Genomic DNA, 14,072 nt, shown 5'->3' with positions numbered 1-14,072 from the left:
ATTTTTTATTTTGAGACAAATTATCACTAAGTTGTTGAGGATCTTGCTAAATTTCTGAGATTGACCCAGAACTTTCAGTCCCTATCTCAGCCTCCCAAATTGCTGGCTTGCATCATAACACTTGTTAGGACAATTGTTTGTTCTGTTTTTGAATCCTTATCTTTTTCTTTGAAGGAAGTTAATCATGTACGAGAAAAGCATGTTCACCAGGGCAATGTTGGAAGAGAAAGGTTATAGGATTTAACAAAAAACTGTCTCAAAATTAATCTAACTTCATTCCCATGTAGACTGCTAATCTAGTCTTTTTCATCTAAAAATAAACAATGAACACTCTGATGGCCTCCTGTTTCATGACCTGAATAATTTCAAAAAGCCCTGAATATTCTTAAATTTGCAAAATTTTGGAATAAAAATGAATTAACAAAAAGTTGCATTCTCTAATCATTTTCTTGTATTCTTGTATTCTTATAATCTGTTCAATTTCAATTTTTTATTATTTTGTTATAAAAATATTTCCTAAATCTGAGTTTAATGCTTGGCGCCTTGTTTCATTAGGTTTGGGAGCTGTGCCTCTAACTGAAGGTACATGCATGGGTGGCTTTGTTTGGAAGACACTGTTCCCACATTGTGTGGGGTCCTATTGATCACCTGGATACTCTTTCAGCTGGGGCATTGGCCATTGTTTCCTAATGATCAGTATAAAGTGCCAAGGCTCTGTTCTCTGCTTAGGATTTTCTAGTCCTTTTATGAAACCATAATATGATTTATTCACTGTGCACATCTGGCTAAGCGGTTTGTGGCTTTCTTTGGGGCTGAAGCTCACTCATCTCTGCTTTTTTGATGTGTGTAACAATAGGAACTCATTAGCTCATGGACTGTCTTATACTATAAAGTTGTATTTACTTGCTAAAGTACATAAAGTTTTAGGGGTTAAATAATGTACATGAATTTGTGATACAAGCACAATTATGTTTTCCTGAGAGTGTATGTGTGTGTGTGTGTGTATATATATATATATATATATACACTACTTCTTAATGGAAAGTGGATATTCAGGTTGTTTACATAATTTTTTTTCATATGTACAAAATATAAGGATGATTCATATCATTTGAAAAACTGGTGATGGTTTTAGTTTAATCATTAATTGCCAAATCTTTTTCTTTGATCTTGGGACCAGACTTTTGTACTACTAACAACTTTTAGACATAGTTTCTTTTCACACATTTCAACTTTTTTTCTCTGGAAAAACAAAAAATTTCTTTTTTTACAATACATTTGACTCTGAGAAAAATGGACATTATGCTACAATTTTGTCTTTGATTTGAAAATTTTAAATGACTTTCACCACATTTGGTTCTTGTAGTACTTGATTACAGCAAATTCAAGATACATTTTCTTCTACTTTCATATAGATTGGTAATTCTCAGTAATCTCCAAAGTGATTCTGTAGATTTTAAATCCCACAGTAAAATGTTTTCAATAAAGTTGCCATTTAGATAATATTATCAACATAAGAATACATAAGGGAGAAGAAAAATTATCAAATTTTGGTCTTCTTTTCTTTTTAACTTCTGCTTCTACACAATTTATTAATACATAATAATTTTCTCTAAGGTACAGCCTTCATTGTATTGAAAACATTAAGTTTGACATAATATTAGTGTTAAAAATTGCCTTTTGCTGATGCTATAGTAAACAAGAAGGAAAGAACATGACAAAGACAAAATTTGAGAAATTGTTATACCTCAGATTCTTTGATAGCATATTGTTATCAAAGTGCACTAAAAATTAGAAAACAATTTTTTGAGCACAATAACTATTGAGGTTATGATCATTTTGTAACATTTTTATGTTTCAATATTTTGAAATATTGGCTAAGTTTGATCATTTAGGTAACACAATTATGTCAAATTTGCTGATACCTTAATATATCAAGATATTTTTCTAGAGTGTAAATAAATTAATTTACAGACCTTTATTGAAAATTTAGTGTATTTTTAACTGCAAATCTATTTGAAAGAATCATGGGCTCCTAATTTTGTATAAGTGTTCACTTTATTGTACTTATAATCAAACTATTCATTGATATTACTGCTTTAAAATATGTAGTTATTTTATTTTTGGTCATTATTGATAAGAAATTGAGGACATTTTAATAAAGAACATTTTCACTATTTTATATAATGTTACGATTCTGCATAGTTGTGTGTATAGGATTCGTGTTGGGCAGGCCTAGAGGAGGATGTGATTCACTGATAATTTTGAAGGGAAGTATGATTAAATAACTTGTATACAAAACAAAAGTACAATTTAAAATATACCTTTACTATGTAGAAGGTAGGCTATTGAACTCAGAGACAAAATAGGAAGTTTCATTTTTGTACTTGATGAGTTGGAGGCAATAATATACTCTACCAATGTAGAAATAATCTAGCCAAATGGAACCAGTTGATGAATAGTCATTTAGACTAGAGCTTGAGGGAAGATGCAAAATTAGATAGTCATTCAAGAAACGAGACAAGGAGAGCACAGACGAACACTTAAAGAATTAGAGTGATGAGAAGGTCTTAGGAAGAAAATGTAAATTTAAAAAGAAAGAGCATCAAAACTCAAGATCTGAAAATACAAAACAAAATGAAATAAAACTAAAAAAAATGAAAAGCCCTACAGATTAGAAGAGAAGAAAAACAAAAACGTGAAAGGAAACCATTGGAGAGATAGAAACCAAAGCCAAAAGTATATATTAGAAAAAAAATATATTAATAATGTCTCTCATTATATTTTTTAAATTTTAATGTTTTTTCAAAATTTGGCAGTGAATAAATTAAAAGTTTAAACTTTAATCCTATGATATCTTCCCAGAGTAATCCTGCAATAGCATGTAGACTTTTCCAATCTCCTTATTGTTCCTCATGACACTTTCTCACATCAGGACTTCTGCTTCTGAATCTCTGACACTGGACAAGCCTTTTCATTCCATGCATCCAAATGATTTTTTAAAAATTGCCATCATGTTTTTTTGGGGTGGTGGTGGTGGTGGGTTACCAGATAGAACCCGGGGGCATTCAAACACTGAGCCATATCCCCAGCCCTATTTTGCATTATTTTTAGAAACAGAGCCTCACTGATTTGCTTAGTACCTCACTTTTGCTGAGGTTGCCTTTGAATTCATGATCTTCCTGCCTCAACCTCCTGAGTTGCTAGGATTATAGGCATGCACTACCATGCCTCAGGAAAAAAATTGTCATCTTACCTCTTGTAATATTCCTACTTATTTCAGCCATGTTGATCTTTTCTCTCTTCAAACTCTTGTGACATTGGATTTATTTTCTAAATTTAAAAGTTTCATAGAGATGTGTGTGTGTGTGTGTGTGTGTGTGTGTGTGTGTGTTTAACCCAAATATCACAAAATCAATTTGTGGTCATGGAAAGTATTCATGCTTTTTTGAAAAACAAGCTAAATCGTATCTCCCTCTTCTTTCATACATAACCTATTAGGATTTTGGATATAGATTTGATTTCCTCAGTATATGTATATACATGCTCAGTTTTGGGAGTAGAGTTTATAGATTTACCAAAGGTTAGGAGTTAAATCAATAGACTGAAACTGTTCTTGTCCAATTTTATCCCATCAATATACACAGGGCTTTTGTTTTTAAATTTTAAATATTATCCCTATTAATTCACTGGATAAATATACACTGGATGGATTTTACAACTTAAATTGACTGTTTGGATACCTAAAATGGATAAAATCTGAGACTCAAATTAAGGCAGAACTGTTGGTCCTACAAAAGCTTCTTCTATTTTATATGATAGTTTGATGCACTTTAGAATGAAGTAAATCTCAAGCTTTCTCTAATGTGGTTCATTTTAAAGATGGATATCTAAAGTGAGCTCTAAAATAGAATTATGGCAATGAAATAATAAGGAAATTATAGATTGCTATATGCATATGTCCACATGTTTTTCTCAAAAGTGTTGCTTCTAAAAAATAGGCACTTAATGAAATTCTTAGCTCAATCCACAATAACTTCATTGACAGAGTGAAGCTGTTAGAGAAGCATAAGCATAGCCATTACAAGAAGCTGATGATTAATAATAACTTCTGATGAATACATAGTAGCTATTTACTGTGGTACTAGCAGATGATTATATACTAAGCCCATTGTAGAACACTTCACTATAAATTAGATGAATGGTTTTCTTGTTAAGAATTTTAAAGGGCAAATAACAGTGACTATATTTATATAGCTAGAGGCCAAACACACATTTTATATTATTCAAACCCAGAGCTAAGGTGATATTTTAAGTGCACTGAATTTCTAGATAAACATGTGAATTTTGGGTCAAGTGATCATTGACTAAGGCATCAAATTTTTGAGGCATGATAGACTTCTGTCATAAATGACATAAACCACAAAATCTCTGGGTACATACTTAAAAGGTCAGGTTTTTACTATACAAAGCTCCAGGATAGCTACGTTCAATTTTTAAAGTGTTAGATAATTCTCCTCTTCCAAGGAAAGGTTCCTTAATATAGACATAATTCAGATACATATATGCAAACCAAGCATTTATATATCCATATAAGCAAAATAAGAGATATGTTATTCATTTGTTTCTGAAAGCTAATGGCAGACACTTGACAAATAATTTCTGTATAAATAGTAAAATAAAAACTGATAGGTTTGATTAAAATGCATTAAGTAAAACTAATAATAAATTATTGTTAGCATATATAGACTGCACATTCTTTTCATGATAGGATTCCAATCATTTAGAAGAATACTAAAGTACTTTATTTAATACTCTCTTAAATAAATCTCTCTAGTGAAAAACTCCCCAGGAAAAGTGCCGCAGTCCAGCTGCAGCAAACTAACCGGGGGTGACAACTTGTGTACATTGATACAGCAGGAGTGGAAGCTGTTTATTGTAGGACAGGAGCAGTACTTATACATTCCACACAGCTTATCTTAATTAGCAAAAACTAGATACAGCAGTCAACCAATCAGGAATCTCCACACTTAATGGCTCACTGGCGTTACTTCACAAACCACTCTCTCTGGCATTTTGCCAGGCACCATCCAGACTTGTTTATAGACTCTAACATTTCTCTGGCAAAATGCCAGGCGCCATCCTGACTTGTTTACAGACCTTAACAGAAAAGAACATCTACAGAGTAAGCCCCCTCTGAAAAACAGAATCCACTAAAAAGAAATGATAAATAAATAAATAAAAATCAACCTTTAATGTCTTCCTATTACCATATTGTTCTCTAATTTATTGTCCTAACTCTCACAGATGGTAGGCACTTTTAATGATCAATTCACTGTTGTTAATAAGGCCTGACATTCCAGTAACACCCTGTTCAGCACTTCCACCCATGTTTAACCTGTCCTGAAGCATTTTAGGCTCTAAATCTGGGGTCTAAACCTATGGGGTATACCAATGGTTCTCGGTTGTGTAGTCTGTGCCCTGAGCAAGGCACCTACCTAAAGGCATAACTGCATTTAGCTTCATTGGCAAGCCAGTGGTGGCCCTGCTTGTATCCTCCATCAGTAGCCTACCTTTGTTTTTTTTCTAAGCATCATCTCCCATACTTTTCTGAAATTTAATTTCTATAATGTTTCTTTGTTTATAATAGCTTCACTTAATGCATCTTATCTCCTAAAAGCAGTAATATTCTACCAGGTGACTTCTGAAAATTCACTTTCATAATCCAAATCTATGAGTATTAAAATGTAACTACTGGGGAAAACTGGAGTTGCAGTTTTTGTAGAGCTGTGGGATACTATAGGGTTACAAGTTATCATCACTTGTTCATCTAATAAACTATGGGTGTATATTGAACATATATTAATTCCTCTTTCCATTCATTGTGTAAGAAAGTAACTGAATTTTTTTTTATTTTAGTGTTAAAATGAAGTGAACAAAATGAAGAAAGTGAAAGAAAATCTGAAATGTTCAAGTCGTCCTGGGGAAAAGGATGTATGTGTGATCATAAGGTACAATCATGCGAGCTGCTTCCACACTTATTCTTGTATTTCCTTTAGTAGCCAAGATATCCAAATACAAAGAGGAGAAATAATTCTGTGGTGGGAGGTAAACTTCCAGAATTTTATAGAAACAATACTGGTATTTTATTATGTTTACAAATCAAACAAACATTCATCTACTGCTTAATATTATTCTTGCCAAATTGGGTGGAACCTAATTGCTGTAACAGTAGGTAGGCTGTGTACTTCTTTTTACTCTAACAAATGAATAGTATTTAAATTGCTGGAATAGCTGCCATCATTTTCTTGTTTTTTTAAAAACCTATTTTTTGGTTTAACCTATTTTTCCTGCAGTTAGAACACATATTGTCTAATTGTTCTTACTGATTGATGCACCTTTGCCTTGTGAGTTCCTTAGACGAAGAGAACACTCTATGTTTTGAACAGATGCCTCATTATGGGAGGTGAGTAGCTCAGTTACATCACCATTTCACCTTTTTCCCGTGTCTGGCAGTTGTTGTGGGCTGTTAAACAGCATTAATAGAATATGAGACCAGCCTCTTGCTCTAAGGGCATGAAAACTTTTTTTATTGGTCTCACCATCTTCATGGTTCGTTAAATGCAATGTAGAGTCATTTTACTGCAGCTACTGGACTCCAGAAACACCTGACAGTTAAATGAAAGTTGTCAGTCTTCCTTCTGTTCTAGCTAGATTGGGTAATAAAAGAGAAGAACCTGGAAGTGAGGAACAGAACTGAGAAAATTTGCCAAACAAATAAAAGAAATGTAATGAGTTCCTGAAAAAATGCAGCAAAAAGGCTTGGTATTTAAGTGTCTAGACAAACAGAGGCCAGTAGTTATAAATCTATAATGAATGGATTCAAGAATTACAACTATGCTTTGCATAATAGATAAGTGTAAATCTTGCATTCTGAAACTGACAAAGAAGAATTTTCATAAGTTGCAATGGAAAAATACCATTTGAGTATGGAAACTGCAAAGAAATTTTACCAAGTATAGTTCATTTCACATCATAAATATAAGGAAGTCAAGATTGTTGATATCTAACTATTCTTATTCACAAGGAAAGAAGAAATGGCCTCCTACTTAATTTGACTGCATGCTTTTTAAATTTCCTGTGATTAATTTTTATTGTGCTTCCAAATAAAAAAACAAGACTTAAATTAGAAAGCATTCTATGGCTCAGAATCATCTAGTGTTTCTAATAAAATATCAAAACTTGTTTTAAAATATCAGTTGGAAAAATTTGTAAAGGATATTTAATGAAAAATTATTAAAAAAAGCAATGTCAAATATGTTGGAAATTGTTAAGGAATAACTGAGGTGCCACAAAAACAGTTCAATTTAAAATATTTGCTTTCATTGTTCACATTTCATACAAAAAACACTTGGAGGACTTGCACTTTTCCTGAAAAGACATACCAAGAATAATTTAGGGAAATTGTTCAATATTATTTGGATTTTAAAAGTAACCATATTTTTATAAAAGTTGTTGATGCCCAGAGTTCTCACTGATGAATTAATGAATGAAACCTGATATTGTTTAATAATGCTTCCTATTGAGTAATGATCTCTTGCCAATGTTTTGTTTTTTATCTCTCACTTTTCTCATAAGCTTCCTTTCTGATGGGTATTCAATGTTCAAATATATTTTGGAGTAGTGGTTTTCAGTATTTAATTTGAATGTGAATTACTTCTATTAAAATGTAGATTCATATTTAATAATTCTGGGCTGGAGGCTGGTATTCCCCAGTCATAGTGAACTCCAAGGAAAGAATGCTGTTAAGAGAACCACACTTCAAATAGCAAAGATTTAGAAAATAGCTTGAAGAGAGAGAAGACACAGACCATTGTTCAAGAGGTAGAGTCATAGATTTAACAGCATACAGTAGCCTTGAAATCCTTTACAAAGCAAACTTTATTCTAATTACTTCATCCAATAAACATTGCTTGAATGTCTAGCATGTTGCAAGTACTGTAGTAAGAACCAGGAGGAAAAGACAAATAAAACCATGATTCCTGGCCTCATATTCAATACAGATTAGTAGAGAGGGGTAGAGAAAATTGAAACAGAATGGCAATTCTTTGTAGGATTACACATCAGAACAGGATATTACAGAAGTTAAATTTGGGACTATTATTTCAAACTTAGTAAATTCCAAGAAGGTCTTGTTATCTGACTTTAGTATTGAAGGAAAAGCAGCATTTCATGTTAATCATGCATTCTAGATAAAGGTGGTTCATTGGAAAAATACATGGTAATAATAAGAGCAAGACAAGGATAGGAATATTCCATGGATGGAAATTCTATCTCATGCCTTCTATTTTTATTTGTAAAGTGAAGTATTTAATTAAATACTAAAAGGGAAAAAGTGAAGTTATTACTTAGGCAGTTAAGAAGAATGCAGGAAGTTTGAAGATTAAGGACCAATAATGGAGAGTGTCCATGTTAAAGATCCAATTGAAGTCACCATTAGGACATTATTCAAATACTAAGAAATGTAGGGTTTTCTTTTGTGTGTGTGTGTGTGTGTGTGTGTGTGTGTGTGTGTGTGTGTGTTTTCCTGTAGTTTGGGTTTAAGAGAAAAAAATATGGTTAGTTGTATTAGCCTATTGTAAAATTTGACCAGATGGATATAATAGAAGGATCAAAAAACAAAAAGTTCACATATTTAAAGGGTCAAAGAAGAAAGCTGGCAAATAAGCAAAATTAAGGAAATTAATGAATCATAAGATAATAGATATCTGTGCATATTTGATAAAATATAATAGTGTTTGTGTAATATAATAATATATGATAACATAATAATATATGTAATATATATATGTAATATATATATTATATATATATATATATATATATATATATATATGTAATATATACATATCAGGTTGTGGTCATAGATAAAAAAGTTAGAAGTTGAAATTTAAGTAGTTGAGTAGCTTAGAGCTGCTGACAAGGATAATATGACTGGGATTAGATCCTGCCTTATATTTTATTCTGGTACCAATACTGTTAATGACACCCTGTACTCTTACAAATAGAGGTCTTATTGCTAAATGTTGTAGGGCATGGGGGATTAAGTTTTGAACATAGTTTTAAAAATTACTTTTGTCCATTGCTATTAAATATCCTCCATAATATTTTCCCTTGAAATAAGCTATATCTATGTAAATGAAAAAAAGATTTAATGATCTGCAACTTTGCCACTACAAGAATTGTTGTAATATGCATATTTTCATAGGAAAAGCTATTAATATTCACTGTTCAGGAAAACATAATGTGACAAATGATGATAAAATAAAATATAAATTCTTTGGCCAGACATTAAAAACAATTCTCAGCCTGACTACAACCTGGCTGTATCTACTCAACTCCTATTGATTCCCTATAGAAACTTAATTTCACCCTGAAGAAATGATTGCTAGCATTAATCAAAGGGTTTCTCTCATTTTTCTTCTCCTATTTAATACACTGTGATAACTAATAATGTTTGTTCTTTTTTAAAATTTTATTTATTTATTTTTATTTATATATGACAGGGAGTGTATTATAATTCTCATAACACATATAGAGAACAATTTTTCATATCTCTGGTTGTATACATAATATATTAACACCAATCCATGACTTTAGAACATGTACTTTGGATAATAGTGATCATCACATTCCACCATCATTAATAACCCCATGCCCCCTCCCTTCCCCTCAAACCCCTCTGCCCTATCTAGAGTTCCTCTTTTCCTCCCATGCTACCACTTCCTATCCCACTATGAATCATCCTCCTTATATTAAAGAAAACATTCAGCATTTGTTTTTTTTGGGATTGGCTAACTTCACTTAGCATTATCTTCTCTAACTCCATCCATTTACTTGCAAATACCATGAGTTTATTCCTTTTTTATTGCTGAGTAATATTCCATTGTGTTTATATGCCATATTTTTTTATCCATTCATCTATTGAAGGGCATCTAGATTGTTTCCACAATTTAGCTATTGTGAACTGTCCTGCTATAAACATTGATGTGGCTGTGCCCCTGTAGTATGCTGTTTTTAAGTCTTTTGGGTATAGACTGAGGAGAGGGATAGCTAGATCAAATGGTGGTTCCATTCCCAATTTTCCAAGAAATCTCCATACTGCTTTCCATATTGGCTGCACCAACTTTCAGTCTCCCCAGCAGTGTCCAACTCCTGTGGTACAAGAATTAGAATCAAGAATCAATAAATGGGATGCACTCAACCTAAAAAGTTTCTTCTCAGTCAAAGAAACCATCTGTGAGGTGAATAGAGAGCCTACATCTTGAGAGCAAATCTTTCTTTATCCCTCACATATCAGATAGAGCACTGATCTCTACGGTATATAAAGAACTCAAAAAGCTAAACACCAAAAATACAAGCAACCCACCAATAAATTGGCCAAGGACCTGAAGACACACTTCTCAGAAGATGATGTACAATCAATCAACAAATGTATGAAAAAAATGTGCATAATTACTAGCAATTAGAGAAATGCAAATCAAAACCACTCTAAAATTTCATCTCACTCCAGTCAGAATGGCAGCTATTATGCATACAAGCAATAATAAATGTTGGCGAGGATGTGGGGGGAAAGGTACACTCATACTTTTTTTTCTAATTAATAAACTTACACATGGAAAAATTCATGTCTATAGAACCAGTAGAGCTAGTATTTCAAACTAGACACTCTTTTTTCCAAAGTCTATAGGCTCTAGTACTATCTGCTGTACATCCTAATTGTTACAACTTATTATTGAGTACTCCCCAGAATTTCTTACAACCACTGTGGCATTGACATCTACTTGATATTATTTTCTTAGCTCTTTCTGAACTGCATTTATTTTCCATTTCAACTTTATTTCTGTTATCTATAAGAAAACAACTTATAGATGTTTCATAATAGTGGCTTCAGATTACCTTTAGCAAGCTACAGTGTTCATTACAGAGTCATGGAATTAATTTAGCAAATGTGTCATATTTGTGCTTTAGCCCTGCTCACTACCTTCCTAGAGGGAGCTTATATAAACAGCACAGTTTTGCATTTACACTGTGGAAAGTCTTGGATTCCTTGACACAGTGATCTCAGTATTCTCCAATGAGGAATTAGAGTAGAAATCCAGAACAAAATTTGTCATTGTAAAGATGGTAAAAATAAATACAATGGAAGTTCAAATAGCAAGTTAACAATACAGTTAGGCCCTTTAATTTTTGTCTTTGATGAACACATTTCCAGAACCTCACGTCTGGACTAAGTGCATTTTATAAACAGTAAAGTAGAATATTTGGAATCATACATGATCCTAAAAAAATCCAAGATAAAAGATTTCTATAACTAAGTTGGTCTAGAATTCTCTCTTTTTCTCTTTCCAATTCTATTATTATTTTTTAAAATGCTTTGCCATCCCAATTCAATAGGTATGGCACTATTTCTTTTTTGAACTTTTTTTTTACTTGTACCTAGATTATAAATTCACTGAAGGCAGGAAAGAATCTAAAGTTCATTCTTTGTAAAGCAAAAACTCAGAGACGTAACATGAAAGTATTTAATGTGACTTTGGCTAACAGAAAGTCCCAAACAAAATGAAGACCTCCCAAAATGTGCAGTTTTAGCTATTCTTCATTATATATTGACAAATGATAGCTGTAAATTAGTTACTTTTTCTGCATGGGATAACTTCCAACACACCAATGAATGCCTGAAGCCATGGATAGTACTGAAACACATAATTTAATTACTTTTCCATCTTAACTAAGCATATACCACACACTGTGATTATAACTTTTGCTCTTTGAGGTTTGTGAGCACAACTAGCACAGATTATTTTTTTTTATTTTCCCAATTTCATGGATAAAGATTTATTCTTACCATGGATCTTAGCAACCTCAGCATAAGATTGTTTTTCCTTTCCATTGTTTTTCATTCAACTTTTCACTTAAAGGAAGCACCAGACAGTTTCTCCTTGGCATATCCTAATTGCTAGCTAGCATCACTACTCTTGTGCTTTGGGACCATTACAAAGTAAAATAAAGGTTACTTGAAAAGGCTGAAAATGTAGCTTAGTGGTAGAGCAGTTTTCTGAAATGCAGGAGGCCCTGGCTCCGGTCCCCAGCCATCACTCACACACACACACAAAGAAGTCACTTGAACACAAGCTCTTGATAACACAACAGTCAGTGTGATGACGGAGATAGCTATTAAGCAACTAAGTGCAGCCATGCTGAAGAAGGGAATTGTTCATGTTCTGAGCAGGATGGATTGGGCTATCTCAAACTTTCATCACCACTTTACAAATGGCATGCCATTTAAAACTTACAAATTGTTTATTTCTGGAATTTGCCATGTTTTTTTCTTTCTTTCTTTAGGCTGCTACTAACTGAAAGCATAGAATGGAAAACAGAATAACTACTGTACATATTTATGGGACACAAATTGATGTTATGGGTTTGAATACAAAGTAGAATGGCCAGATCAATGGTTATGTTCTAATTAGATTGAGTGCCGTTCCTATTTCCAGTCTTCACGTGTTTGTACATTCCCGCTTTGCTTTCTAGAAATAAATTCCTTCCCCTCTACAAAAACCCATTTCATAGCCATAATGTATTTACAGCTGAACTATGAGTGATAACCCCCTTGTTGATTGAAAATAATATTTATGTCGTAGGACAATTATCCTCACATCATTTAAGACTTTCTGCACTATTACTTTACCTGTATTTGTCATTTTGATGAGGCTACATTCAGATAGATGTTGGCAGCTTAGGAGAAGCATCTTTTGTACATGAATGGTTTTGAATGGTCTTTCAGTCTCTCTCTCTCTCTCTCTCTCTCTCTCTCTCTCTCTCTCTCTGAATCTCTCTTCTCTCTCTCTTGCTTGTTGTTTTAAATATATAAAATATATAAACTTGAGACATGAACAGTTTTTTATGATGATTATGCATTTGTTAAGAAGCATAAGATTGAAACATACTTTAGTTTTGATTGAGATAATATGATTTTTACCAACAAATACAAGTAAATGATACATTCAGATATTGAAAACCAGAAGATATCTTTTCCAGGTGTAAAGATTGCCATCTCTTATAATTTACCATAATATTTTTTTCAGTTAACTGAAGAAATGTACAATAAACAGCTCATTTTGTATGATACTATACAGTTAAGGGATTGTTCTCAAATGCCATTTTTAGCTTGATTCTAAATATAATACATCATGAGAAGAGAAGTTCAGGTTTGTTTAGCCAATGTACAGCAGTGGTGTACTGTGAACCCAGCTTCTCAAACTTTAGACCTCTGCTGTTGCTACTGCTTTATGTTATTTTCCTGTATATAAGTACAGGAAAGTGACATACATTTTTCCAGAGTCCCAGGTATTCTTTCCTTTTATAGTTTGTATACAAAATTTGTCTTCTAAAAAAGGTTCTGATGCTAAAATCTTACTTTTGTCAATTTTGCATCAGCCACTGATTGAAACTTACCAATTTGAGGGGTTATGCTCTTTGTTATTCCCTTTGTAGAAGTCACCGCTGAGTATACAAAGAAAGGCTCTGAAAATACATGTGTGGGAGTTTTTGAGGGATATTGAACACTCTCCCTGTGAATTATAGGTAAGCCCAGCTAGAATACAAATGAATAATTTTTTTTGCATTGATTTTAATGTAAAATGGGTTGTCTTGAATTTTAAATTCAGTCAGATGGTTTGGTATAGACAATCCTGCATTTCATAAAAGTCAGTTTCTCAGAACACTTTCTATGAAAGACATGAGTAGGTTTCCTGTGTGAAGAAAAGGAGTTTTGATATTTGGGTGGTTGATGCCTTACACAAACTCATACAGACTTATTTACTCCAGGATATAGGGGCCTTCAAGATACAATGGGCTTCCTTCAGTTATTTAAACATAAACTATATTTTCACAAAGCTTGTGTCTCACAATAACTCACATAACTTAGATATTTATATAGTAGAATTTCTTTTTCCCTGGAGGTGACTCATATAGATAGTTCAATTTGATCAAGCTAACCCTAAAATGAT

Source organism: Callospermophilus lateralis, unplaced genomic scaffold, assembly GCF_048772815.1.
Source record: "Callospermophilus lateralis isolate mCalLat2 unplaced genomic scaffold, mCalLat2.hap1 Scaffold_1149, whole genome shotgun sequence".
Classification (NCBI taxonomy): domain Eukaryota; kingdom Metazoa; phylum Chordata; class Mammalia; order Rodentia; family Sciuridae; genus Callospermophilus; species Callospermophilus lateralis.
Note: the sequence above shows the minus strand (reverse complement) of the source record.